The 27,954-nt window shown below is 38.9% G+C and overlaps 1 protein-coding gene and 1 long non-coding RNA gene across 3 annotated transcripts in view; one reads left to right on the top strand and one right to left on the bottom strand.

The window, feature by feature from the left end:
- The window catches only part of XKR4 (XK related 4), a 453,736-nt gene that overhangs the window by 166,430 nt on the left and 259,352 nt on the right, over positions 1–27,954 (top strand). The window lies entirely within an intron of this gene.
- On the bottom strand, positions 13,979–18,666 carry LOC129524163 (uncharacterized). Its single transcript, XR_008667865.1, has 2 exons — positions 18,589–18,666; positions 13,979–14,184 (listed from the first exon to the last, which is right to left on the bottom strand). It is a non-coding gene; the product is annotated as an uncharacterized lncRNA (long non-coding RNA).

The following is a 27,954-nucleotide window of genomic DNA, read 5'->3' as shown; positions in this document are numbered from 1 at the left end:
TAGTCTCAAGGTAAAATGTTGAAGAGATTTAGCACCATAGAGGAAAGATAGCTTGCAACTGATGTTGATACTGCTAATTGTGCTAGCCCATGTCGTGTACTTTAATACATGGTAGGTAAAAATGCTGCATTACATAATTAGGTTTTTAAAATTCAGCAGATATTTACTACATATCTACCAAAAGCAAGGCCCTATTTTATAGGTAATAAAAAGAATTTTAGTATATGTTCCTTCCCTTCAAAAAAGATAGTTAGGAAGATAATTAATAATAATAATAGCAACAGCATCAACGTTTGTTGGGCACTTAAAATGAACCTAGCCTTGAGTGAATTGTTTTTACTGGCATTAAATCACTTAAACCCCGCAAGATCCCTGTAAGTGCCATATTTCTATTCCTATTTTATTAGATGAGGAGATGGAGGTGGAGAGTGTTTATCTAGCTTTGTCAGATAAGCAGTTGTTCTACATAAATGAATTTCCAGGTAACTGAAGAAATATTCAAAGCCCCTACATCTATATGTTCTAAATAGACTTCTACATGTTTTAATCATTTTGGATGAACTTGTGCTAAAGTGTGTGCAAAAGTTCCACCTTAAACAGGATTCTGGAAATCTTTCCTTAATGACTTAGGCCGCTCATGGAGTACCTCAGATGTTTCCTTTTAACTTGGTGATTTGGGGGCTACAGCTTCTACTGTGCGTGGTGCACAGTAGGATTGACAGGAACCAAAATAGTTAGAATTTTATGTAAAATAAGAGTAAATTATCTCTAAATAAAGCCCAGATGAATTTTCTTTAAACAATGTAATACATTTTTTTAAATAAACTTCCTGTATTTTGGGCATTAGGGCTTTTAGTCATTTGTTTATTTTGTGGTCTCTCTTTCTCACTCTCTTTTTTTTTGTTGTTCTAAGCTGTGTTTTGAGGATTTAGTTTGTGGAATAAAAGAGTTGATACCATTGCATATGTTGCAAGAAAGAAACAATACTTTTTTTTTGTATAATTGGTGTAGGATCACTAAATCCATACCACAGTTTATAAATTGTTTAATCTGAAATTGTTAATATGGTTCAGAAAGACTTCAATTTTTGGTTCCATGATAAAAATATACATTTATATGCATGTGGTATTATCAGAGTTGTTGAAGGTGTGTGAACACTCCTTTCCCAGAATACTGCATATTTTAGTGAGTGGAGAAAGAATGAAGGGAGGAGGGATTATAAAGAGTTGTCATGCATACACTATGTCATGGTAAATAACAGCTCAGAGCCAAGTGTTGAGAAACTGGCCTTCCTTAAAAAGTTAGCACCCTATCAGAGCTACCATTAGTCTTTAAGAATCAATTCCGCTGCCCGAAAGCTCAGATTGAGTTGACAAAACCTCAAAGGAATCCTGGAATATGGAACCTGTATTTTCTGTCCGTTGTGGAGATTTTGTATATTTTTTCATGTTAATAATGGCACTAAGGGACCCTATATATGTTGGTAAATTAGTAAGCACGGAAACTTCAGTTATAGAAATGCCAGTAAATAAGTTCAGAATAGATCAGGGAAGAGGTTAACTATGGTAGGTTGATGATGCAACTGTGCCATGCTTTTGGAAGTGTTATTTTGGAGTCATTGGCATTGCTGTCAAAATCTTTACATGTCATTTAACAGTAGGCCAAATGTGAATTAAGCATCCTCACTATGTCACAGGCCATTTAGGTGTATTCCACAGAGGATGGAACCCTTCTTGTGGGGTGTGTTCCCTGCACTCTGGTTATTCCTTGAGAAGGATGAATGCCACATGCCTAGGGGGTGGTAGAGGGAGTTTGTGCATCAGATACATGTTGGAGTGAATCACCTCTGAAGTCCACCTTGCTTCTCTGCAGGTCCTTGCTGTGTGCCTGGCACTGCTATGACTCACTGTCTTCCCCTTTATCATTGTCCCCACCTCCCACATTTACCTCTACTGAGGTCTTGGCTGCTAGTGACCTCCTAGTCATCCTTCAAGTGTCATCTCAAATGCTTCCAGTCTTAGCATCCTCCCCACTCTCCCAGGAAGGGTTAGGAGTTTCCTTCACGAACCGCCTCAGTGTGTCAGGCCCAGCTCTGGAGTGTTGATCACCTCGTGTTGTTGTCTATCTGATGATTCCCATTGTGAACATCTCACAAAGGGCACCATGTGTTAACAGACTTATATTTCTGGGGTGTAACATAATGTTTGGAACATTACAGGTACTTATGCAATACTGTTGGAGTTTGATTCTACTCCTCTGAGAGTGTATGTCCCAAACATACCTACACTGGGTAATGTAAGCTAAACTGCTTTAACAAGAAGCTCTCAAATCATTCAGTGCTGAAGAGTATGAAAACTTATCCTCACAGGTAGCAGAGGTGCTCCATTTTGGTGATAGCTCTCTTTGCAAAGTCATTCATTTCTTCTTCCACGCATGACTTTCAGGTTACTCTGCACATGGCTATCTCAGCCAGGAGAGAGGGGTGAAAGGCATATAAAATAGAATCCATGCTCAGCCTTAAGACCCCTGCCTGCAGGGCTCTGGTTAAGAGTGAGCTGCAATACTTCAACTCGTTTCCATTGGCCAGAACATCAACCTCTGACCATACCTAAGAGCTAGGGAGGCTGAGCATGGGCTCTGCTTGTGCTCAAGAAGAATGAAGAACATGCATGTTGGTGGACAGTTGGCATCTTCTCCTCCTCCAGACTTCCCCTTTTTTTAAAAATCATGACCATCTTCCCCATCATTTGGCTTCAAAACATTACAATTATGTTTGCCTTCTAACTCTTCTTTCTCACCTCCCACCTAGAAAGTCTGAAGGTCCTCTTTCAACGTGTGGAATCTCTTTTCCTCTCCGTGGCTTCCTTTATAGTTCAACAGAACATAATACCTTAAAGTGAATCATTAATTAATAGTAAGCTACAAAGAATGAGAAAGGCAGAAAGCAGAGTGGCTATTACTAAATAAATTTGACCCTAGGGGAAATAAAATCATGGAAGGCAAGGTTAAGTGCACATATCTTTAACTACTTGTTTTTGTTTTGAGGATTTCAAAAAGTAGTAATTAAGAGAGAAGGCAGAGAAGGAAAAAACTGGAAATAAAGGAAGACCAACCAAATAGAAAAGAAGCAAAGAATATGCAGAGCCTGCTGTAGCAAGGGAGTCAGTCACCATCCCCTGAGTTTGGCAGAGACTCACTTATCACAGGCAGAGGGCTGGAAAGCTTTATAGAGGAGAAACAAATGGCTCCAGGTGTGCCCTGATGGCGGCTAATGGCCATGGGCAGCTGGAGGCAGCTAACTAGAAACAGGACATCCTGTGTGAGTGGTTGGGGTGTGTATTTGGCTTTCTTTGGTTGGTCTTAAGTGGGAACTGTGGACAAAACTCAGGGACACAGTCAGTTATTAATCAATTCCCAGCCATTTGGGGCTGATTGTTTCAGCAGTTTTTGTTTAGCTTCCTGGACTGTCTCTAGAGAGCAATCTGGCCTCCTGCAAGTCTCACTTACAGCAGGCTGGCTTCCTGGGTTGCTTATTGTATATAAAGGGACAGTTTCCTGGCAAGATGCTACAGATTGTGGGTCAAAATTCTGTTTTTTATATGGTCTAGCCTTGTCCATTTGTATCTTCAGTCTCTCAAGACAATAATGTGAATGAAGAATTTTCTGTTTTATACATAAAGGTGGTGGTGGCAGTGGATGGTGGAGAGTTGGGTACACAAGTGTTTAGGGAGAGTTTGATCCTAACAGGTACAATGAAAAGAACAAAGAATAAGAAGTGATTCTATGCATGACAAGCAACTACTGAAGTGGCTAGGGCTTCTTCATACAGGCATAGATCAAGCTCCATTGCTATCAGAGCAAGAACACAATGGAAGGCTTTTGATCTTTATTAAAAAATAAAATTCTGAGTAAGCTGGTAACTCAACATTAACAAGCAATTGGATAATAAGTAAAGTTTAGAATGGTGTGAGCAGCACCTTAAAGATGTTGCTGGGTAAAGCCACTGTGTCATGAGATAGCCCCATAAAAACAGCCATGGCAAAAGAAAGGTGTTCAACAGAATGTATGGGCCCTCCATTTGTCACAGAGCAAATGGCAGTCCCCAATTTTCAGTCTAAGCCTGCTCCTCAGGATACAGGCTTAGAACCTCTTTGACACGGCCTCAGCACTTCATACCGTATTTCTGTTTATTGCCTGTCTGCCAGCCCGCCCCCAGATCTGCCTTGGAGATCTCTGACTGAATGTCTTCCCTGCCAGCATGTTCAGTGCCTGCATGCCTCTCTCACACAGTAACTAACCCCAAAGTGTGTTAAATCAGCATACACAGCAAGTGTGACTTTCTGCATAAACATTCTCAGACCCTTAAAACTTGCTACCCATGACATCTTTGTTTAGCTACCATTGTGGCAAATAGTTAATTAATTTATTCTGTCCTTTAAAGAAGAATTCCAAGAATTATGTTTTAGAGTAAATTTTAATTAGCTGTAGAATGACTTCCTTTCCTCTAATAAATTATTCATGTCTGGAGATATTTCAACTATTGGGTATAAACTTCTCGGATAAACACCACTGCCTACATTGGAACAATTAACTGAATTTTCAACAAAAGTGTCTAGAATGCCTCAGCCTGTCTCTAAGGGTGTGATGTGGTGATGTAATTCCATTCAATGGAAGAAAACATTACAAGATCTGTTAGCTTCATTTTTCCCTCTAGTAAAATAGGAATAGCATAGAATGGAGATAATGTAGTCTGGAGAAAAGAGGACTGTGTGTGTGTGTGTGTGTGTGTCTGTGTGTGTGTGTGTTGCTGCACCCTCACTGACTAAATGTGCTCTTGTTAGATTTGTCACGAGTCACTACTGAAACCATCTTTGCAAAATTATGACTGAAACACTGAAAGAGATCTAACTTAACTGACTCCATCTTGCTTCTAACCTCCAAGCTGTCCTTATTCATTCCTAGGCGTAGGCTGAACTAACTTTGGGAGAAGTTTAGTTTATAGTTTAAACAAAGATGGTAACAGCTCTTTCCCAAAGCAGACCTCCTTCTTGCCTGGGGACTAGATTGTCTTTGTAAGACTAACATTAGCCACAAGATTAGAAATTATGGTTTAGGAGTCATGTAGCTGGAGTGTACAAGATTCTGACCCTCCTTAAACTTCTCCTAAGATCAGTGCTTGAGATATTTTGCAGACCCTGAACTTGATGGATCAGCTGGCACCACTCAGATCAATAAACTGGCTCATCCAATCTTGTGGCCCCCACCCTGGAACTGACTGAGCACAAGAAGACACCTTCGACTCCCTATGATTTCATCCCTGACCAATCAGCACTCCTGGCTCACTGGCTTCCCCCCACTCACCAAGTTATCCTTAAAAACGCTGCCCCTCAAATACTCTGGGAGACTGATTTGAGTAATAATAAAACTCTGGTCTCCCACACAGCCAGCTCTGCTTAAATTACTCTTTCTCTATAGCAATTCCCATCTTGATGAATCGGTTCTGTCTAGGCAGCAGGCAAGGTGAACCCCTTGGGTGGTTACACTACCATCTAGTGGGGCTAAAAGGAGAGGGTAGATATGAAGCCTTCTGATTCTGAATTTTTGCTTTTAAATTGAAGAATACAGGAATGAGGCTTATTTGTCCAGAGTCATTTCATTCACTGTCTTCATGCATAAGATCTTCAGCAAACTGAAATCAGGGCATTGAGCAAGTTCAGGACCTGAAGCAAGATAAAGATGATTACCAAAATCAAGAATCCAGAAATGTGAAAAACCAAGTTATGTCAGTGTCTCTATCACTAATAATATATGACTAGTGCTATATTACTTACTAGGGCTGCCATAACAAATACCACAGGCGAGGAGTCTTCAACAACAGAAATTTCTTTTCTCTCAGTTCTGCAGGCCAAAGCCCAAGATCAAGGGGCCAGCAAGATTGGTTTCTCTTGAGGCCTCTCTCCTTAGCTTGCAGACAGCAGCCTTCTCCCTATATCCTCATATGGTCATCTCTGTGTGTGCACATTTGTTGAATATATTTGTGGGTCCAAATTTCCCTTTTTTTTTTTTTTGAGACTGAGTCTCGCTCTGTCACCCGGCCTGGAGTGCAGTGGCATGATCTTGGCTTACTGCAGCCTCCGCCTCCCGGGTTCAAGCAATTCTCCTGCCCCAGGCTCCCGAGTAGCTGGGACTACAGGCTCGCACCACCACACCCAGCTAATGTTTGTATTTTCAGTAGAGACGGGGTCTCACCATGTTGACTAGGCTGGTCTCGAACTCCTGGCCTCAAGTGATCTGCCTGCCTCGTCCTTTCAAAGTACTGGGATTACAGGCATGAGCCACAGTGCCTGGCCAAATTTCTTCTTTTTCTAAGGACTCCATCATTCATACTGGGGACCTTATTTTAACTTAATCACCTCTTCAGAGGCCCTGTCTCCAAATACAGTGACATTCTCAGGTACTGTTGGTTAGAACTTAAACATGGGGAAGTGGGGCAGATAGGCGACAGTTCAGTCCATGACAGTGCCAACTGCAGTCAAGCAGGCTCCTTTATCATGTGCTTGGGTGGAAAACAGGACTCCTGTATTGAAACTAATCTGGGATTACATCTTATTTCCTAGGAAAATATTAGAAAACTGGAATTTGAAAATCTTATTTTAAATTTAATAAGAAGTTTATGTATTTTGCAGAAGATTATTCCTAAAAAATGAAACATATGTACAAAATATTTAGAAAGTAGATACGGTATTTTTGTTCTAAAGAAAATATTTCCATTTCAAAAGTAAAATACTCATCATTTCAAATTTCTATTTTAATAGATAATTAATAGGAGCAAAATGTCTAATAAGAGTTTTTAAAGCATGTGATTAAAATATAATATTCTTATAAGTCTATCTTATATCCTATTGTTACAGAAAAAAGTGTAAATGGATTTTATAGTAATAGATATAAGGAATAATTTAGCTAATATAGTTGAAACAAAAGGGAATACAAAAGTGAAATTTGCTTTTCAGTTACATAGGGAAAAGAATTAAATCACATGGATATCTTTGACTCCTCCAAGATATTGTATAATAAATATATTCATTTTTGGCTGAACAGGATAAATAGCATTGTTGGTTTGGGTGTAATTAAGCTAGAGAATATCAGGGAAGGGTCTCAGTGATGTTCAACCCCATGACCTTTCTTCATAACTGGGTCATCCTAAGAATAAATACATCCCCCATTGCAGAATCTAGATCTGCAACATTGATATTTTGCCATAAAATACTTTTTGTTATTTCAAGAAGATATTGCCTATACTCCTCATTAATTTCTTCTTGAACAATTTACTCAGCCAAGAAAAAATTTCCAAAGAGTCCACTGGTTTATAAAGTTCTTACCACATTTATCTAGCTTATACTAATTAGTCCAGGTCACCTGGAATAAGTGTTGATCCTAAGTATAAGGCTTTTCCTCTGTCAGATTCCCCTCAGAACACCTTGTCCTCACTAGAGGACCATGAGCCGAGACTGTCCCACCTGGGCCAGCCTTGCTAAGATCTCCTCCAAATAGAACTTCTGCTTTTCTTCTCCGCCCTGTTGTGATGCTAAAGGTTATTCATGTTAACATTTTGATGCCTCGTTTACATATTAACTCTTCCAAATCTTTCTTAACAGTGCTTCAAATAGTGTGATTGTTAAGGCTCCTGGTAAATTGGTAAAAACAATTTCTTCTTACTAGAGAGACTGAAATCGTTATACACAGTGCATCCCTAGTAATAGAACTATACTTCACACAGCGTTTAAAATGTCATTCTTTTCCTGGATCTCTTAGATTGTATTTAACACAACACCCTCGATGACTCGTTTATTTAAAGACATTGGTTTGGTGATGAACAGTAGAAAGCTGAAGGGACTTTTACCCAGAGAAACAAAGCTGCTCAGCAATAAACTCTACTCCCTCCGAAACAGCAGATTTTGGACAAAATTATTCCAATGATCTGACAAATGCACAAGAAAGTTGAATGCCTTTCTAACTCCCTTTGCTCAAGTAGTCGCTGTCAATACAACAATAGCTATAACCACTGAAGGAATGAGAGCTTTGTGAAGAAATTAATAATCACCCCTCCATCTCTACATTTTTGAGAAGGTAGCTTGAATGCTAGGAAACCACAATGCAATTCTTCACATTAATTTGTAGATAGAGATGCAAGGGCAAAATCTGAAGTAATTTCTATTTCCTATCATTCCTTAGAACCCCACAATTTCTGAGAATCCTGCTATGAAACAGACAACAATTTTTCTTACTGTTTTCTAAATAAGTGATTACAGAGAAATTTGATTTATACTATTTCAGTAAATATTGGGCACATTAATTACTGTTTTTGAAATGTCAAGACAGAAACAAATCATCGACTATTATTCTATTTTGCAATAATTCAAAAAAAAGGCAATTTCATTTTTTTGCAAATTCCAGAGAGGCATCAACATATGAAGTGGAAAGAGAAAGAACAAAATAAATCCAGTCAGACAAACGAAAAGATAAATTCAATTTTAGGTAAAGCCATGCAAACTGTGGTTGTGTCATGGAATATTTGTTTATGTGGAACTATTGGAGGGATTAAACCTATAAGGACTGGGTTTCATCAGCTGTGTTTGTGTATAGCTGAGTCTGACAGCACTTAGGAGAAGAGAGTTAAAAGCCAAGTTGGATCATTGAGCAATGCGTGACAGAATGACTGCTTCCCAGGATTTATGTACCAGCTCCTGCCCTTAAGAGGACTGTAGGCTCCCACTGAGGTCAATATGAACTATGGACATGAGACCCTGTTCAATTATGTGCATCTCTCAGCTATCATGATGTGTTCACCATCCATCATTTATAAATCCATGATGCTAAGGTGCTACTAACAAAGGTGCTGAATAAATAATAAATGGAATACAATAACATATTCACTGATATACTGTTTGATAACAGGCAGAGCTATTTTACATGTATATACACATACAAGTTGAGTATCTCTTATCTAAAATGCTTGGGACCAAAAGTGTTTCCATTTTTGAATTTTTTCAGATTTTGGGATATTTCCATAAAAATAATGAGATATCTTGGGGATGGGACTCAAGTCTAAGCATGAAATTCATTTCTACTTTATGTACACCTTATATACACATAGCCTGAAGTTAATTTTATATAATGTTTTTAATAATTTTGTGTATGAAATAAAGTTTTGACTGCAACCCACCATATTAGGTCAGGTGTGGAATTTTCTACTTTCTAGGTGTGTCGATGCTCAAAAACTCAGATGTTGGAGCATTTTGGATTCTCGATTTTTGAATGAGAGATGCTCAACCTGTACTTACATACACATATCTCCTCAAACACTTCTGGGTTGTGGAATAAAACTACAGAGGGAGGCCCATGTGCCATGTCTAAACACTTAAAAGTCAAAAATGAATCTTACAAATTGCTAAATGAAATATTTTCTATTGTGTTTATTCTCCTACTTTGATAAATATACCTTCAAAATGTCAAAATAAAAAAATATGTGAATGTTTATCATTATTGCTTATATAGGTCTGAAAGTGAGTGAAATATCAATTGTGACTGGACTTAATTATTAATGCAGGAGTCCTAAGCATTAGGCTATGGATCAGCAGCACCTGCTAAGTAATAAAACAAAGCATATGTCTAGTCAGGCGCAATGGCTTACATCTATAATCCCAGCACTTTGGGAGGGTGAGGTGGGTGCATCAGTCGAGTCCAGGAGTTCAAGACCAGCCTGGCCAACGTGGCAAAACCCTGTCCCTACTAAAAATTGAAAAAAATTAGCCAGGCATGGTGATGCACACCTGTAATCCCAGCTTCTCGGGAAGCTGGGGCACAAGAATCGTTCCAACCCAGGAGACGGAGGTTGCAGTGAGCCAAGATCCTGCCACTGCACTTCAGTCTGGGTAACAGAGCAAGATCCTGTCTAAAAAAAAAAAAAAAAAAAAAAAAGCATACATCATTCACAAATTATTATCTATTTATTGTAAATATTTGTCTTTATTTCCAAAAACCTCTAATATGTTGCTATAATCAATATCTTCACACAATTTTTGTCCTAAAGATAGTAATGTTAAATTAGGAAGTTTTCTTGGGTGTCGTTGTAATTTTTAAATTGTTTTTTACTAATTTCAGTTTATAAAAACTTCCCTTGACTGAGGAAGTACCAACTGGAATTGTCACTGACATTTTTAAAGCAATACTTAGATTCAGAACTCAAGTTCATATTTGAATATTACAATAGATTACATATAATAAGTTGTCATAATTTTATAAAATATTACAAAATATTTTAATTTCATTATATAACTCAACATCACAAAGTACAATTTTCACCACCTCTAGAAGCAATAGCCAAAATCATATGTAAAAATTGGCCTGCACTTCTTTCCTGTTACAGCTACAACTGCATATATAACAATTTAATTGTGTAATGAACTGTTTAGTATTTCAAAGTCTTCTCCAGCTTCTGTGGGCAACTCTTGAGATACTATGCTAACTCATGAGCACCTCAGGGAACCACAGATTGCAACATGAAGAGAAGCAAAAAAACAAAAACAAAAACAAAAACCCAGACATTCACTAGCTTTTGGGAAATAATTATTATTTGAGAACCTATTGTGTCCATAAAGATGAATTCATTTTTCTTTTCTCTTACCTAAGTGATTCCACAGCTTATATAATCACTGTACATCAAAGAAGTTCAACTCTGATGACAAAGTATCACAAAACTGCAAGGCATTTGGCTGTGATCTCAGACAGGAGATCCCATCACTGGTAACCAGCGACGTAGGTTGGGGAAGTGTCCTCACTTCAAGCTTTCAAGTGAAGCTTGAAAAGTGTTAACCGTGAGTGTGTTTGTGAACTGTGGGGCTCAGCTCCAGCTTCTCTTTGCAATGTCTAGGGTGCTGTAAGAGACACTGACTCTACACCATGGTTCTCCACCCACAGCGTATCTGTAAATTCCCAAATGATGCTGAGGTGGGAGCACTTTCAGTGGCTCCGCTCTCGGCTTGGCAGAGGGCACTTGCATTGCTCCAACTGTGATGTGCTCTTTTGCTCACTTTTTAAATTGCCAGCCGTTGTTTAGGTGAATCTGTGATCCTCTCCTCTATTTTGTTATACATCAGAAGTGGAAAAGGGTAGCAAATTATATAGTTTAGTAGATCAAATATAGTTTCAACTCAACTGTCATGTTTTGCTGGTTTGAAAGCTTCCTCTGAATCAAGAGCCTTTACTTTCCATGTGGACCACCTCTTCCAATGCTCATAGAGTGAGCCAGTATGGCGCTCTGGGGACAGCTGTTTGCCTCAACCCATCAGCCAGGGCACACAATCTTCATCATGAAGTCGTGCTCATTTCCTCCAGAATGGGGCCATGTCTTGGAGTGCTGTTCCCAGAAAGACGTATCTCTTAGAGACCAGCAGAGATGACTAGGTATGGGTGCAATAGATGTGAACAGCTGTGCTTTTTTGCAGAATAAAGCCATACATTTGCTCTTCTCTCAAATGTAAACCAATGATCATGTGAGGCTGAGATGAATAAGGGTTGACAAAGCTTTCTACATTGTTCTCGAAGAGATACACCAAATTTCTAAAGGTAACAACACCATTAATGATGACCAAATAATCTCCCTTTGGCCTTGTAATGTGTTTGTGTTTCATTCAAATGCAAGCTATCTGATATTAAAACATTGCCCACTTTTCAAATTAAAATGAAGCCATTTTATGAAGGTCTGTGTCAGGAGAGCACAGAAAAGCGTTCCAATATCCCTGACCAAATGTTGTGTTGCAAGCCTGGGTAAGAATGAGCCAAATTGTTTTTACGTTTGTCCGAGCCATTATTTCTCTTTCCTTTGGCTCAAAAGGGAGTTTGTTTGTTAGGCGCCCACTGAGCCATCAGATCTGCAACTGAGAATGCTGTCAAGATTCAGTAAATGTGCAAATGGGAAAACCCACTAGGTAAACTAGGTTAACTCAGGTTGTGCTGTTACTTAAACACAAACGTGTAGTAGCAAACACCCTGCTGTCAATCAGCTTGTAAATAACTACATTATTACAAGACTAGGAAAGGTGCTTCCTGCAGCCCTCTAGTCCTATGTGTGTCTATCCCCCTCATCTTTCCATGATGATAAGACCATATAAATAAGAAGCACAGCTTAAGCCTACAGTTTGCTTGACTATTTCTAATTGTTCTCAATGAGTGGACAGATAAATATACTCACTCTTTACTTTGGCATAACCATTTATAATCCTTAAGGAGTTAAAATCATTTTAAACTAATAGGATATATGAATTTTTAAAAAATACTTGATTTTAGATGTGAAAACATAAATTATTCAGAGGCCTTTAATGATAATATGAGGTATCAATGGCCTTACTGAAATCAATGAGTTTAGAAAACAAGACTAAATGCCCATTCTATACGTTAAAATACTGTAATATATATAGGTATGACGACTCTAAAATTTTATCCTAAAAATTCATCCATTTCCTGTTGAACGACAAAATTAAGTCTTCCAATGAACAGTTCTAGGTTGCTCGAAGAAGATTTTATTCTGTATCTGAACTAACAGTTTTGTTAAAATGTACTATATACGAACTACTTTTTCTACCACGTTCTTTTCTCTGGGAAGAAAGACAGGTCTTTCACAGTGGTTCAGGTTTCAAATGACAATAGACACTAATGGAAAAGTAACATCCTTATTTGCCCCTAGAAAAAAATCAGGGAACTTCCTTAGGTTTTAGTCTTTCCCTCTGTAGGAGCTGGGCACTGACTTTTCTGAGATAATTTCAATATTAATTATTCATACATTTTAAATAAATTACTAGTGCTATGGTGCACCTTAAATAATGATCCTCTGACCTCAACTGAGTTGGGTTGCCACAATTAAGTAGTTCATCAAATAGTCACACATACCGTTAAGAGAGGTTGGTTTTGTTATTCTGCAAAATTATTGGTTGATCAGCACCACACACCTCATGTATCGTATCCTGAAGGAATTCATGTGCATAGGGAGAGGGGAGAGGAGGGACTCAAGGTCAAAATGGGAAATGGGAAATCCCTACAGTTAAACTTAAATGAGAAAAAATACTGATTTCAGATGGAAAACATAGAAACATGCATGCCACTCACATTGACCTATGACCTCACAGTCAATGTCAAGTTCATCAACCTGTAAGAAAGGAGGGAAATACAGACTGCATGGAGAAAACTTCTTGTTGTAACTCATTCCACATTTGAGAGTGCTGGGGAACCCTGAGGGAAGTATCTTTTCATTGAAATGCTTTAAGTAATTTATCTCGCTGTTTATATTCTGGGGTCTTCACATGTTCTGTCAAAAAATCCCCAAATGAAATCCTTAGTATGATTTCTTCCCCCATATACCAGGAAAGACTACTTCACAACTTTACATCCCCAAACACCAAGCACAGCTCTCAGACTGTGTATTAACAATTCTGAATTGCTCTTTCTTGGCTAAACCTGCATTATTCCCAATGAAAATTGGCAAAGTAACTGTAGGACTCACCTAACATCTTCCCTGGCTTATGTGCTTCCTGCTGGAGCTTGGTCAGTGGAAGCAACAAAATAACCCTGATGTCAGCTCTGTGAAGTGATTAGGCAGTCAAGTGGGTGTTCTGATGAGATGGGACAGAGAGATTCTGGTCCAAAACTCACTTGAGGGAAAGAACTCTAGCCATAGTTCTTCAATAGAGCAGGGTATTATCCTGGTTCCTTTAATGATAATACAGTCATGTGCTGCAAAATGGCATCTCATTTGACTACGGACCTCATATACAACAGCAGTCCCATAGATTATAATGGAGCCAAAAATTCCTATTGCCTTGTGACATCATGGCCATCATATGGTCACAGCACAATGCATAATTCATGTGTTTGTGGTGTATCTTAGTCAATTTGCTGTTGCTATAAAGGAATACCTGAGACTGGGTGATTTATGAAGAAAAGAGGTTTATTTGGTTCATGAACTGCAGGCTATATAAGAAGCATGGGTGCCAGCATCTGCTTCTGATGATCATCTCAGCAAATTTTAAACCATGGTCAAAGTGGAAGAGGGGAGCCAGCATCACATGGTGCTAGATGGAGCAATAGATAGAGAGGAGAGGGACGCCACACTCTTTGAATCAACCAGTTCTCCTGTGAAGCAATAGAGCAAGAACTCATTCATTACTCTGAGGATGGCACCAAGCCATTCATGAGGGATCTGCCCCCATGACCCAGCCACCTCCCACTTGTCCTACCTCCAACATTGGGGATCAAATTTTGACACGAGATTTGGAGGGAATGAATATCCAAACTATATTGAGTGACATTGGTATAAACAAACCTACTGCTCTGCCAGTTATACAAAACTGTATAGTAATGGCCTAGGCTTTCACATTCACTCACCACTCACTCACTGAGTCTTCCAGAGCAGTTTCCAGTCCTTCAAGTTCCATTCATTGTAAAATTACTATTGTCATGGTACTATGAATGTATGATATATAAGCATACCATTTTTTAATCTTTTATATCATATTTTTACTCTACCTTTCTTATATTGAGACATATTCAGATACACAAATACTTACCATGGTGTTACAATTCCCTAAAGTATTGAGTACAGTCACATGCTGTACAGGTGTGTAGCCTAGGAGCAATAGGCCATACCATATAGCCTAGGTGTATAGTAGGCTCTACTATCTAGTTTTGCATAAGTACACTCTATGATGTTCACATAATGATGCAATTCTCAGAACATATCATCATCGCTAAGTGATGCATGACTGTAATAATTTATTGTGTTATTATCATATGCCTGACATGGTGCTAAGTGCTTTATTTTTTCATGACAGCTGGATGACTTGAAGAAGTAGCTATGGAATAGTGGACATAGACTGAGAAGGCCCAATTTTAAATACCAGCTCCGTCACCAGCTGCTCTGTGGCCCAAGGCAATTCCAGACTTCTCTGAAACTCAGGATCTTGTCTGTCAACTTTGTACATTAACACTTCCCTCACAAGACTGTGATGTAGATGACAAATTCCTTAGTTTATGTGAAAGTGATTTATAAACTGTAAAGTAGTAGCCAAATGTCAGCAGTGACTTTGATTAAAATTATGCAGCAAATGAGCACTCGAATAGAAACCACCATTCTGACAGCCAGGGCTATTTTTGTGGAGGAGAATGCTACTGATCTTTTTCTGAAGCTGAAAAAGCATTCCAGAATCTTCTTCTTGAGAAATAAACTCCAATAAAATTATAATTAACAAAATATTTGTTTTTGCACATCCAAATGCACATATATTTCTCTATTCAGAATAAAGAAAACTGTAGTTTCATCAGATGCTCTCCTGGAAGCCTGTGAATAACTCACAGTTATTTTCCTTGGGTCTGATGTGAGGCCAGCTCATTTCACAATGATGCTACTGGGACATTACCAAGAAAGAGAAAGTGGACAAAGGAAGCAATTGCCCTTTGGTAAGTTTTTAAACTAGATAACCAAATTGTGATTCTGTGACGTGATCCCTCCATCCTTCCAGCTCTGCCATGACTACACATTGAAGGATAGATCACAGAAGTCTAACATAATTGACTCATGGGTGCAACATGCCTTCTCTTCTCCTCTTTGGTACTATGCCTAGAAACCTATTTATCATTTGTTTTTCTAATAATAAAGAGAGACACAGAGGCTTGATTTATGATGAGATGATGGCCAAGATGTTAGGTTTCTTTGTAGGTAATAACTTCTTATTTCTTATGTGAGAAAATACAGAAATTATATCAATAAATTTACTAGGTTATATAATGTGAACTCTCATTAATATTTGTAAATGTTATTTTATTAAATTTTAATGATTCATTAGTTTGTTTCTAAACAACAAATATTTATTTTCTCACAATTTCCATGGGTCAGAAATTCAGGAGCAGCTTAGTTGGGTGATTCTGGCTCAGAATCTCCCATGAGGTAGGTGAAATAACATCATCTGGGGCTGCAGTCACCTGAAGGCTTGACTGGGGTTGGAGGATACCCTTCCAAGATGGCCCAACTCGTATGGCTACTGACAAAAAGCCTGGGTTCCATGCTGGCTGTTGGCAAGAGGCCTCAGTTGCCCACCACATGAGCATCTCCATAGGTCTACTTGAGTGTCATTGTGACATGGCAGCTGGCTTTCTCCAGAACAGGTGATTGAGAGAGAGAGAGCCCAATAAGGAAACCACAATGCCTTTTATGTCCTAGTCATGGGACATAGTCATGTGTCCTATGATGTGACACACACCCTGAGCCTGTCCCTCCCACCACATTCCATTCATTAGAAGCAAGTCACGAGTCCCACCTACACTAAAGGGGAGGGGAATTAGTCTCCACCTTCTGAGGGAGGATTGCCAAAGAATATGTAGACATATGTTTATTGCATCAGCCTCAACTCCTTTTCACTCACAATCTACATCTGATCCATGAGGGAGGCCTGTTGGTTATACCCTCAGAAAAAAACCTAGAACCCTACCCTCTGCCACTAATTCAAATGCTACTCCTAAGTCACTGCAATCTCTCGCTTTGCTGCCCCAAACCCTCAGGCTCTTTTAAATACAGCAGTCAGATTGATCCAGTTAAAAACCAGCTCAGATCATATCACACTGCTGTTCACAACCCATCTCCCTCAGAGTGGAAGCCCAAGATCTTACAATGGTTTGTAAGGGCTGTACTACTTGCTATGTCTTTAAACAAATCTTCTACTTTTTCTCAATTCTCTAATTTTTTTTAATGTCAGCTGATTGGATCTCCACACTTAAGTAGTACATCAAGTAGGCACACATACCCATTATGTAAAGTGGAGTATGATTCTACAAAATGATCAGTTGTCAGGGACATGAATATCATGGAATGGATGTGAGTAGGGAGATGCAAGGGGAGGGACTCAAGGTCTATGATAGGAAGCGGAAATTCCTAAAGTTAAGAGATGAATAGGAAAAATAAATCTTTATTTCAGGTGAAAACTTAGCAACAGACAGTATAGAGTGAATGAATGAAGAATTGAATTAATGAAATGGTAGATATGCATGACAGAGAGAGGAGAGAAGGAGGGAAGGAGGGAGGAAAGGAGGAGGGAAAGCACAGAGAATAGGTGGAAACAATTTAAAAAATGGTATATTTAGAGCAAGGCTTGCTAATCCCTTTTAATTGAATTGAAACAGGAAGAGAACTCCTCAAAGAGTTTTCGCGCCCCTTCTTCCAGTACTTCCATATTGTACACATTGCTTCCACCTCTCTGTTAGGGGTGTTCAGGATCTCCAAGTTGTCTGAGTTTATCTGGTCTTGGGGATGCATGGAGATGGCTTTGTCTGGCTCAGTCAGTCTATAGCCAAGTTCTATGGGCCCATAGGGGCAACTGTTTCTGAACGTGTTTATCAACCCCTATACCCCTCCCCCAAAACAGCCATCCTTGATGTCAACCTATTACACCTCTCTTACCTATTCACAGCAGTTTGATGGTGACATTGCCTCATTCAGGACACTAAGAAGCAAATCTGAGTTTATTTTCTAATGCAGTTGAAAGCAGGCTCACAGGAATTCTACAGACATCAATTTCTCACCTACTGTGTGTATAAGTCTATCTGCCGAGCTGCACAGAATCGGCTGTACCTGGCTTGGGAACAGCAGTCACATTTGTTGCCAAGTAAAAGAAAGAATTCTCATCAATGTTGTCAAAGAGCCCCAGTGCAAAACAAAGAGGGTCTCCTCCCTCAAAATGACAATTGTGAAATGAGTGGCTCTGAAAATACAGAGAAAAAGAATGGAGATCTTCTCAGACATAATGAGATCGTCTGAGAAGGTCAGAAGATGGTGAGATGGGAATTGGGCTGCGAAGAGAAATGTGGAGTTTATGAAAATGGGAAGAGAGAAGGGGCAACCCAGAGAATGCACTTAGCCTTCAGGGCTACTGTTGGACACCGCAGGGTCCGTTCTTCCCCTTCCTCATGTGAATGTCAAGAACAGACACCCTTCGAAGGCATTGTACCAAGGGGCAGCCTCTTTGGTCTGGAGTACTGGGTGGGAGGGCTCAGTCTCTGGCTTCCTAGGGGATACGGGGGCATGCATATTGTTTTTTGAGGAGCTAGCCCACAGTGAGGCAGCAGTGAGCGTCCCTGGAGAGGGAGCGCCCTCCAGCAGCAGGGCTGTTGGAGGTCCCAGAGCAGGCAGCTGTCAGCCAGTGTTGTCCTGGAAACAGATTTACACACCTTTCTCACAGCATGCCTTCAGCCAAAAGCTGCTGACAGCAGGGAGGCTGTGCCCTTTTCCTCTTTTTATGGGATCTCATAGCTTTTAACTTCATTCCTTTAGTGCACACACCTTATTGGGAAACCCTTGAATGTGATGGGCACTCACCTCCCATCAAATGGGGAATGTGTCTTTAAAATACCAAGAATTAAAAATATTTAGAGCTAAATGTTAAAAGGTCTACTTTCTAATGAAAGATACATAAAGTGATCAGCTACAGATTTTTGCTCAGGATTGAATTAAAGCCTTTTTTAAGTATATTAATTCTAGTTATTCCATACCTGTAAAATGTGAAAATTAGGCAAACCAGATCTGGTTGGTTAGAAGCTCTCTGTTTGGTTTTCTGTAGACCATTGAAACTATAGAAGAGAAAGTTATACTTTGAGGTTGGAAATTTAAATGTCAAAATGAGTTATATCAAATAATTATTGGGTGGTGGGGGGGAACCTTCAATAATACAGGAAGCAATTTAAATTAAAAAAAATACAAAAACAAATCACCAAACACTTTCAACCACCGACAAATCAAAATAAAGATTAGAAGTGCCAAAAGTTGGAGCACAAGCTATATATTTAGTAATGTGTTACTGGTTGCTGGAGAATTTGAAAAAAGCAACCTCATATGGGAGCTGTTACACTCAAGATCATATTTAGAAAATCAATTTAAATCTAAGCACATTTGCATATTAGAGGCTTCACGTGCGTCTATTAACACTATGACTGACATGCTATGCTGGTGAGCGTACCCATTAGGAATCCCAATATCCAAGATGTTTCAACTTCTCCTAAGAGGCCTTAGGATCCCAGCCAGGGAACCCAGAGCAAAACAGAATCTTGAACCTAATGAGAGACGGAATCTTGGAAATGAGTGCTGCATTGCACCATTGTGCCATCAGACCCTGCTGTCCTGACAAAGCCGGCAGCATATCACTCCAGAGGCTTTCTTTGCAGATTTGCAGGTAGCTCACCCTTTGTGGGGAGGGGATCAGCCTCTCAGCCCTCTTTTTCCTTCCTGTCTTCGCCATCCCCATTCTCCCTAAGGGGCTTACACAAAATGCCATTCCTTTGGGGCTTTGCTTTGGGGAACTAGGTGTGCTGTTGAAGATAAGTATGTTGTTTGCTAACAGTCTGCAAGCAAAAATTTTAAAAAGAAGCTTTCCCTGAGTGCTGCCTACCCTAGTTAGCAGGAATAAAGGAACTCTGACTATTAGAACCTGACAGAATTCACTTTGCACAAGACATATCCCCATCTTCCTTTCCTCCTCTAAATCTAATATGGCAAGCTTGTCCAACCCATGGCCTGACACAAATTTGTAAACTCTCTTAAAACATTATTATATTTTTTTGTGATTTTTTTGTTTTTGTTAGCTTATCAGCTATCATTAGTGTTAGTGTATTTTATATGTGGCCCAAGACAATTCTTCTTCCAGTGTGGCCCAGGGAAGCCAAAAGATTGGACACCCCTAGAGTATGGGGAAGCGTATCAGTTTTCAGAGGCAATGTGTCTCCACCAAAGGGACATTCAGTATTCAGTCACATACAAAGACTGCAATTCGGCTTTCAAGGGCTTGGGGAAAGAGCTCTGTTGTTTGTGAAGATTACAATGCCTAGTGACTTAATTTTAGGCTTTGCTGTTTTGCAGTAATTTTAAAAAGTTGCTAAAGATGTTGCCAGAAAAGTAAGGGGTGTAAAATTCATTTAATTCACTTAAGAACTTTATTCTTAAAATTTTTTAAACAGTAGCTTCTACAATGGATCCTGAAAGTACTTTCTGGAATGAAACCAGATATTTTAATTCACTTGTAAATGTAATTTCAGGCTCATCCTACTAGTATGCCAGATAATAATGAATCTTATACTTGGAGAATATTTAAGCTCAGTACAGAGCAAATTGTTTTTAAAGCAAATATTCATTGCTTTCTCCAACTACCATATTTATCTATTGTATTTTTAATACTTTTTTTAATTTGGAGAAAATTAGAGATTGGCATGCATTTGTAAGAAATAATACAGAGAGATCATTGTATGCTTTACCCAGTTTCCCCAAAGGTAACATCTTGCAAAACTTGAGGACAATAATCCAACACAAGGGTCCCTCATGTTATTCCTTGATAGCCACACTCAATTCCCTCCATTCTTACCCCCAGTTTGAACCATGGCAATAACAAATCTGTTCTCTTTGCAAGAATGTTGTATCAATGGAATCATGTAGCACATAACCTTTTGGAATCGGCTGTTTTTATTTTTTTCATTGAGCATGGTTATCTGGACATCCCACCAGGACGTTGCATGGATCGGCAGTTTGCTCTATTATTACCAAGTAGTGCACCATGGTATGGATGTACCCATCAGTTTTTTGTCGTTTACCTGTTCAAAGACACAAGGGTAGTTTCCAGTTTTTTACTATTATGAATAAAGCTGTCATAAACATTTATGTATATTAGCATGAACATAAATTTTTATTTCTCTGGGACACCATCCTAAGAGTGCTATGGCTAGGTTAAATGGAGGTTGCAGTTTTAGTTTTATAAGAAATTGCCAGGCCAGTTGAGGTGGCTCACGCCTGCAATCCCCAGCACTTTGGGAGACCAAGGAGGGTGGATCACTTGAGGTCAGGAGTTTGAGACCAGGCTGCCCAATGTGGTGAAATTCCATCTCTACAAAATACAAAAATTAGCTGGTCATGGTGGTGGGTTCCTGTAATCCTAGCTACTTGGGAGGCTGAGGCAGTAGAACTGTTTGAACCCAGGAGGCAGAGGTTGCAGTGAGCCAAGACAGTGCCACTGCCCTCCAGCCTGGGAGGCAGAGTGAGATTCTGTCTCAAAAAAAAAGAAAGAAAAGAAAGAAGGAAGGAAGGAAGGAAGGAAGGAAGGAGAGAGAGAGAGAGAGAGAAAGAAAGGAAGAAAGAAAGAAAGAGAAAGAAAGAAAGAAAGAAAGAAAAAGAAAGAAAAGAAAAGAAAGAAAGAAAAGAAAGGGAGAGAGGGAGGGGGAGAGAGAGAGAGAGAAAGAAAGGAAAGAAGAAAGGAAGGAAGGAAGAAAGAAAGAGAAAGAAAGAAAGAAAGAAAGAAAGAAAGAAAGAAAGAAAGAAAGAAAGAAAGAAAGAAAGAAATTGCCAAATTATTGTCCAGAATAGCTGTGCCATTTTTTATTCCCGCTTATAATGTATGACTGGTTAAATTTTTTGCATCCTCACTGGTATTTGGCATTGTCATTGTTTTTTAATTTTAGTCATTTTGGTAAGTGTTTAGTGGTACCTCATTGTGGTTTTAATTCATTTTCCTAGTGACCAATAATATTGAATTTTTGTGTGCGATGTTAATTCTTTAATTTAATTTTTTTTTTTTTTTTTTTTTTGAGATGGAGTCTCACCCTATCACCCGGGCTAGAGTGCAGTGGTGCGATCTTGGCTCACTGCAACCTCTGCTTCCCGGGTTCAATTGATTCTCTTGCCTCAGCCTCCGGAGTAGCTGGGACTATAGGCGCCAGCCACCACACCTGGCTAATTTTTGTATTTTTAGTAGGAATGGGGTTTCACCATGCTGCCCAAGCTGGTCTCAAACTCCTGAGCTCAAAGTGATTTGCCCAGCTTGGCCTCCCAAAGTGCTGGGATTACAGGCATGAGCCACTTCATTTTATTTTATTTTAAGTTCTGGGATACATGTGCAGGATATGCAGGTTTGTTACATAGGTAAATGTGTTCCATGGTGGTTTGTTTCACCTATCGACCTGTCACCTAGGTATTAAGCCCAACATGCATTAGCTATTTTTCCCAATGCTCTCCCTCCCCCTGCACCACCCCCAACAGGCCCCAGTGTGTGGTGTTCCCCTCCCTGTGTCCATGAATATTGAACATTTTAAAAATGTACTTATTTGTCATCTGTATATCCTCCTTGGTGAAAATTCTCTTCATGTTTTTGCCCAAGTACTAATGGTAATGTCTATTTTATTTTTTTACCATTAAGTAAGAAAATTTCTTTATATATTCTAGATACTATTCCTTTGTAAAATATGTGGTTTTAAATATTTTTTCCCAGACTGTGGGAAAAACAGACTTTGTCTCTTTAATGGGGTCTTTTGCAGAGCAAAAGTTTTTAATTTTTATGTCACCTAATTTGTTAATATCCTTTATGAATTATGCTTTTGGTGTCAAATCTAAGAACTTTGCTCTAGATCTCAAAGATTTTCTCCCTTTTTTTTCCTAAAAGTTTAATCATTTCATGTTTTACTGGGATCCATTGTAAATTAACTTGTATATAAAATGTGAGATTTAGGTTAAGGTTCCTGCTTTTGCCTATAGGTGTCTGATTGTTCCAAGCACTATTTATTGAAAATGCTATTTTTCCTCTGTTGAATTTCTTTTATATCTTTGTCAAAAATCAGTTGGTGATATATGTGTGGGTCCATTTCTAGATTCCGTATTCTGTTCCATTATCTATGTGTCTACTCTTGGCCAATACCACACAGTCTTGATTACTATAGATGTATAATAAGTCTTGAAATTGTGTGGACTGATTCTTCTCATGTTATTCTTCATCGAAACTGTTTTGGCTATTCTAGTTCCTTTGCCTGTCCTTATAAATTTTAGAACAATCTTGTCTATGTCTACAAACAATCTTGCTGGAACTTTTACAGAAATTTTGTTAAAACTGTATGTCAGTCTGGAAATAACTGCCATCTTTACTATGCTGAGTCTCCCAGTCCACCACTTTGGTATATCTTTCAGTTTATTTAGATCTTTTATTTCTTTCACCAGCATCTTGTAGTTTTCAGCATACAGTTTTGTACATTGTATTAGGTTTACACATAACTATTTCATTGATTTGAGTGACTGTAAGAGGTAATAATGTTAGTCTCAGCTCCCTGGTGTTCATTACATGTATGTAGAAATACAACTGAGTTTTTTGTGTTATCATACATCTTGCGATTTTGCTGAATTGGCTTACTAGTTCTAGGAGGGTTGTTGTTTTTTGTAGATTCTTTGGGATTTTCTATGTAGACAATCATGCCATCTGCAAATAGGGACAAAGTTTTTTGTAGATGCTCCTTATCAAGCTGAGGAAGTACTTCTTTATCCTTACTTTTCTGAGGTATTTTTAAAAATCATAAATGAATGTAGAATTTTGTCAAATGCTTTTTGTGAATAATTTGATATGATCATGTGATTCTTCCTTCGTGGCCTATTAAGGTGGATTACATTGTTTGATTTTCAAATATTGAAACAAACTTGCATCTCTGACATAAACCCCATTTATTATGGTATATAATTTTTATATGTATTGCTTAATTCTATTTGTGAATATTTTGTTAAAGATTCTTTAGTCTATATTCATGAGGGATATTGGCCTATAGTTTTTCCTTTTGTGCTGTGTCTGTCTAGTTTTGACATTAGGGTAATACTAGCTTTATAAAATGAACTGGGAAGGGTTCTCTTCTACATTTTGGAAGAGTGCATAGAGTTTATGTTAATTATTCAAACCAAGCCAATAAAACCATTTAGACCTGGAGATTTTTGCAGGGAGAGTCTTTAAATTATGAATTCAATTTTTCTCAAAGTTATAGGGGTATTCAAGTTATCTATTTCATATGGGTGAGTTATAGTGGTTTGTGTTTTTTTTAAGTAGTTTGTTTCATCTTAGTTGTCAGATTTATATGTACAGAATTGTTCATACCATTCTCTTTTATGGATTTGATGTCTGTGGGGTCTGTAGTCATGTCACCTGTTTCATTCTGGATACTGGTAATGTGTGTTCTCTCTTTTTTTACCCAAACTTGATAAAGATTGGCCAATTTTATTAATCTTTTCAAAAAACAAGCAATTGGTTGCTCTATTTTACTGTTTTTAATTTCATTGATTTCTGCTCTAATCTTTATTATTTCCTTCCTTCTACTTGCTTTGAATTCATTTACCTCTTTCTTTCTAGGTTCTAGAGGTAGGGGCATGAATTGTTAATTTGAGACTCTTCTTTTCTAATGTGGGTGTTTAGTTCTACTAATTTTCCTCTCAGTACTGTGTTAACTATGCATCATAAATTTGGAAATATTGTATTTTCATTTTCATTCAGTTTTTTATATATTTTTTAATTTCTTTTGAAACTTCCTGTTTGGTCCATGGGTTACTTAGCAGTGTGTTGTTTGGTGTCCATGTGTTTGGAGGTTTCCCTATCTTTCTGTTATAGGGTTCTAGCTGATTCTATTACATTCAGAGGACATACTCATTAGTGTTGCCAACTGCCATTTTTTCTGTTGTATTTTAAAATCCATATAGTTTGGCCAGGTGTGGTGGCTCACACCTGTAATCCCAGCATTGTAGGAAGCCGAGGCAGGCAGATCACCTGAGGTCAGGAGTTTGAGACCAGCCTGCTCAACATGGTGAAACCTCATCTCTACTAAAAATACAAAAATTAGCTGGGAGTGGTGGTGGGTGCCTGTAATTCCAGCTATTTGGGAGGCTGAGGCAGGAGAATCACTTGAACCCAAGAGGCAAAGGTTGCAGTGAGCCGAGATTGCAGCTCCAGCCTGGGCAACAAGAGTGAAACTCCATCTCAAAAAATAAAATAAAATAAAATCCATATAGTTTAATATAAGCTCTTTTATAAGAAGAAGGAACAAGTGTGAAATTATAAATGTTCAGTTGTAATCATTTAAAAAATATTTCGTATAAAATTAGTGTAAGAAGTTCTTTTTTGAACATGATTAGCTACATTATGGGGAAAAAATTCTAAATGACATCACATACATTTTATCATTTATATCTGCTTAAGTTTTGAGAAACACTTTATATATTATCAAAATAAATGCTTTTTATGATTTGATTTTAGTAAAATCATGATGTAATTTTAGTAAAATTGCAGATATTCTATCAGGAAGAAACTGTAAAAGCTTTACCCATTTTTAAGGAAAATATTCTATTCTAAGCCATTTTCCTAAAGAAAATGTTTATACGAAATTTTGTTTCTTTGCATAGATGGGTACTTATAGGATTCAAAGATAAATTTGAGGTTACAATATTGATTTGACTCATTCTGTCATAATTAATTTGATATAGTGAATCTAGACTCATAGTTAGGAAATAAAATACTTAGAAAAAATAACCATCCAGTCTTGATTTATTTATATCTGCATTTAAGCTGTTTATTCCAGTTACCATCAAAGTAACTTTTCAAAAAGCTCATTAACATCTACGTTTTGATATCTTGAAACATTAACCCATTGAAATTCTTCACGCCCAACACACTGGAAAACAGGAATATAAACATTTGGATCCATTGGAATATTTTCAAAGCCTTCTATCAACTTACCTTGCTACATCTTCAACTTTGTTTCTTATTATCCACCATTATGATTTTACAATACTGATAATTGTCTCCTACCTCACGATTTGCTCATTTCTGTTAGTTTGCTTCTCATTCTTAGAATTCCCTCCCAAGCCCTCTCTATCATCCTCATAAAGACTTAATTAAATTTTATCTTCTCTAAGAAGCTCTTGAACAGGGACAGGTATTCTTTACAAGGCCACTTGATTGGATAAATTTACACCAACTACTCCCATCTTGATCAAGTGTGTTTTCTTTCATGACATTATCACTTCTCAAGATATCCGTGTTCCTACCACCATTCCAGCACACACGCTAATCTCCTCCACCTTACCTCATGAGTGATGGTGTCTTCCCTGGGCTAAAGGGATGTAGTCGAGGTGGGAGACACTGAGAAAAGCCTTGGTGCACAGGTTATCATATCTCCAACTGGAACATTAATAGACAACATCTGGTGATTGGCAATCCTCAATGGATGGCATCAAGAGGGGCAATTAACTGCTGACTCTTTGTTCACACAACATCCTGATATGCTTTATTCTTGCTTCCTTACTCCCTCACTGTCACCAGACCTGTTCCATCTTTTTATCCAGTATCTTAAGATTTGGCAAATTTATTTGTCTAACATTCCTTTAGCATACTTCTATCAGTTAGACACCTGCTTTGGTTACTTAATAGGTGAGTGTTTGCAGCCTTTGTTTCTGGCTGTGCAATCGATGACTCAAGTCTGTCTTAATACCATGGGGGAAAGACGAAGACCTCAGGATGTGAGTAGGGAAATTCATGCAAAACCTATTGAAAATATTACCCAATGAATCCAGTGTTCCTTTGCACATTAAGTTGTCAATACAAAAGTATTGAACTCATATATTTCTCTCATTTTCTTTCTCCTTATTGTTCTTTCTCCATGCCAAATCAACAAGACCAGTTGAGATAATTCATGATAAAAATAATCTACAAAAATATGCATTTTATTATCATTATTCACATATTAATACTGCTAACACTAAGTGTAAGACACGAGGCTAGCTGTAAAGGGAAGGAATCAAGAGGTGATTCTGCCACGAGTTCTCTTCCTCCATTGCTTTCAAGCTCCACATAGGAGGGAAGAGGAGATAAAAATGAATTTCTGGGGGGGAGGAGCCAAGATGGCCGAATAGGAACAGCTCCGGTCTACAGCTCCCAGCGTGAGTGACGCAGAAGACGGGTGATTTCTGCATTTCCATCTGAGGTACCGGGTTCATCTCACTAGGGAGTGCCAGACAGTGGGTGCAGGCCAGTGGGTGCGCGCACCGTGCGCGAGCCGAAGCAAGGCGAGGCATTGCCTCACCTGGGAAGCGCAAGGGGTCAGGGAGTTCCCTTTCTGAGTCAAAGAAAGGGGTGACGGACGCACCTGGAAAATCGGGTCACTCCCACCCGAATATTGCGCTTTTCAGACCGGCTTAAAAAACGGCGCACTACGAGACTATATCCCACACCTGACTCGGAGGGTCCTACGCCCACGGAATCTCGCTGATTGCTAGCACAGCAGTCTGAGATCAAACTGCAAGGCGGCAGCGAGGCTGGGGGAGGGGCGCCCGCCATTGCCCAGGCTTGCTTAGGTAAACAAAGCAGCTGGGAACTCGAACTGGGTGGAGCCCACAACAGCTCAAGGAGGCCTGCCTGCCTCTGTATGCTCCACCTCTGGGGGCAGGGCACAGACAAACAAAAAGACAGCAGTAACCTCTGCAGACTTAAATGTCCCTGTCTGACAGCTTTGAAGAGAGCAGTGGTTCTCCCAGCATGCAGCTGGAGATCTGAGAACGGGCAGACTGCCTCCTCAAGTGGTTCCCTGACCCCTGACCCCCGAGCAGCCTAACTGGGAGGCACCCCCCAGCAGGGGCACACTGACACCTCACACGGCAGGGTATTCCAACAGACCTGCAGCTGAGGGTCCTGTCTGTTAGAAGGAAAACTAACAAACAGAAAGGACATCCACACCGAAAACCCATCTGTACATCACCATCATCAAAGACCAAAAGTAGATAAAACCACAAAGATGGGGAAAAAACAGAACAGAAAAACTGGAAACTCTAAAACGCAGAGCACCTCTCCTCCTCCAAAGGAACGCAGTTCCTCACCAGCAACGGAACAAAGCTGGATGGAGAATGATTTTGACGAGCTGAGAGAAGAAGGCTTCAGACGATCAAATTACTCTGAGCTACGGGAGGACATTCAAACCAAAGGCAAAGAAGTTGAAAACTTTGAAAAAAATTTAGAAGAATGTGTAACTAGAATAACCAATACAGAGAAGTGCTTAAAGGAGCTGATGGAGCTGAAAACCAAGGCTCGAGAA

This window comes from Gorilla gorilla, chromosome 7 (assembly GCF_029281585.2).
Source record: "Gorilla gorilla gorilla isolate KB3781 chromosome 7, NHGRI_mGorGor1-v2.1_pri, whole genome shotgun sequence".
NCBI lineage: Eukaryota > Metazoa > Chordata > Mammalia > Primates > Hominidae > Gorilla > Gorilla gorilla.
Note: the sequence above shows the minus strand (reverse complement) of the source record. Positions and strands in the feature narration are given on the sequence as shown.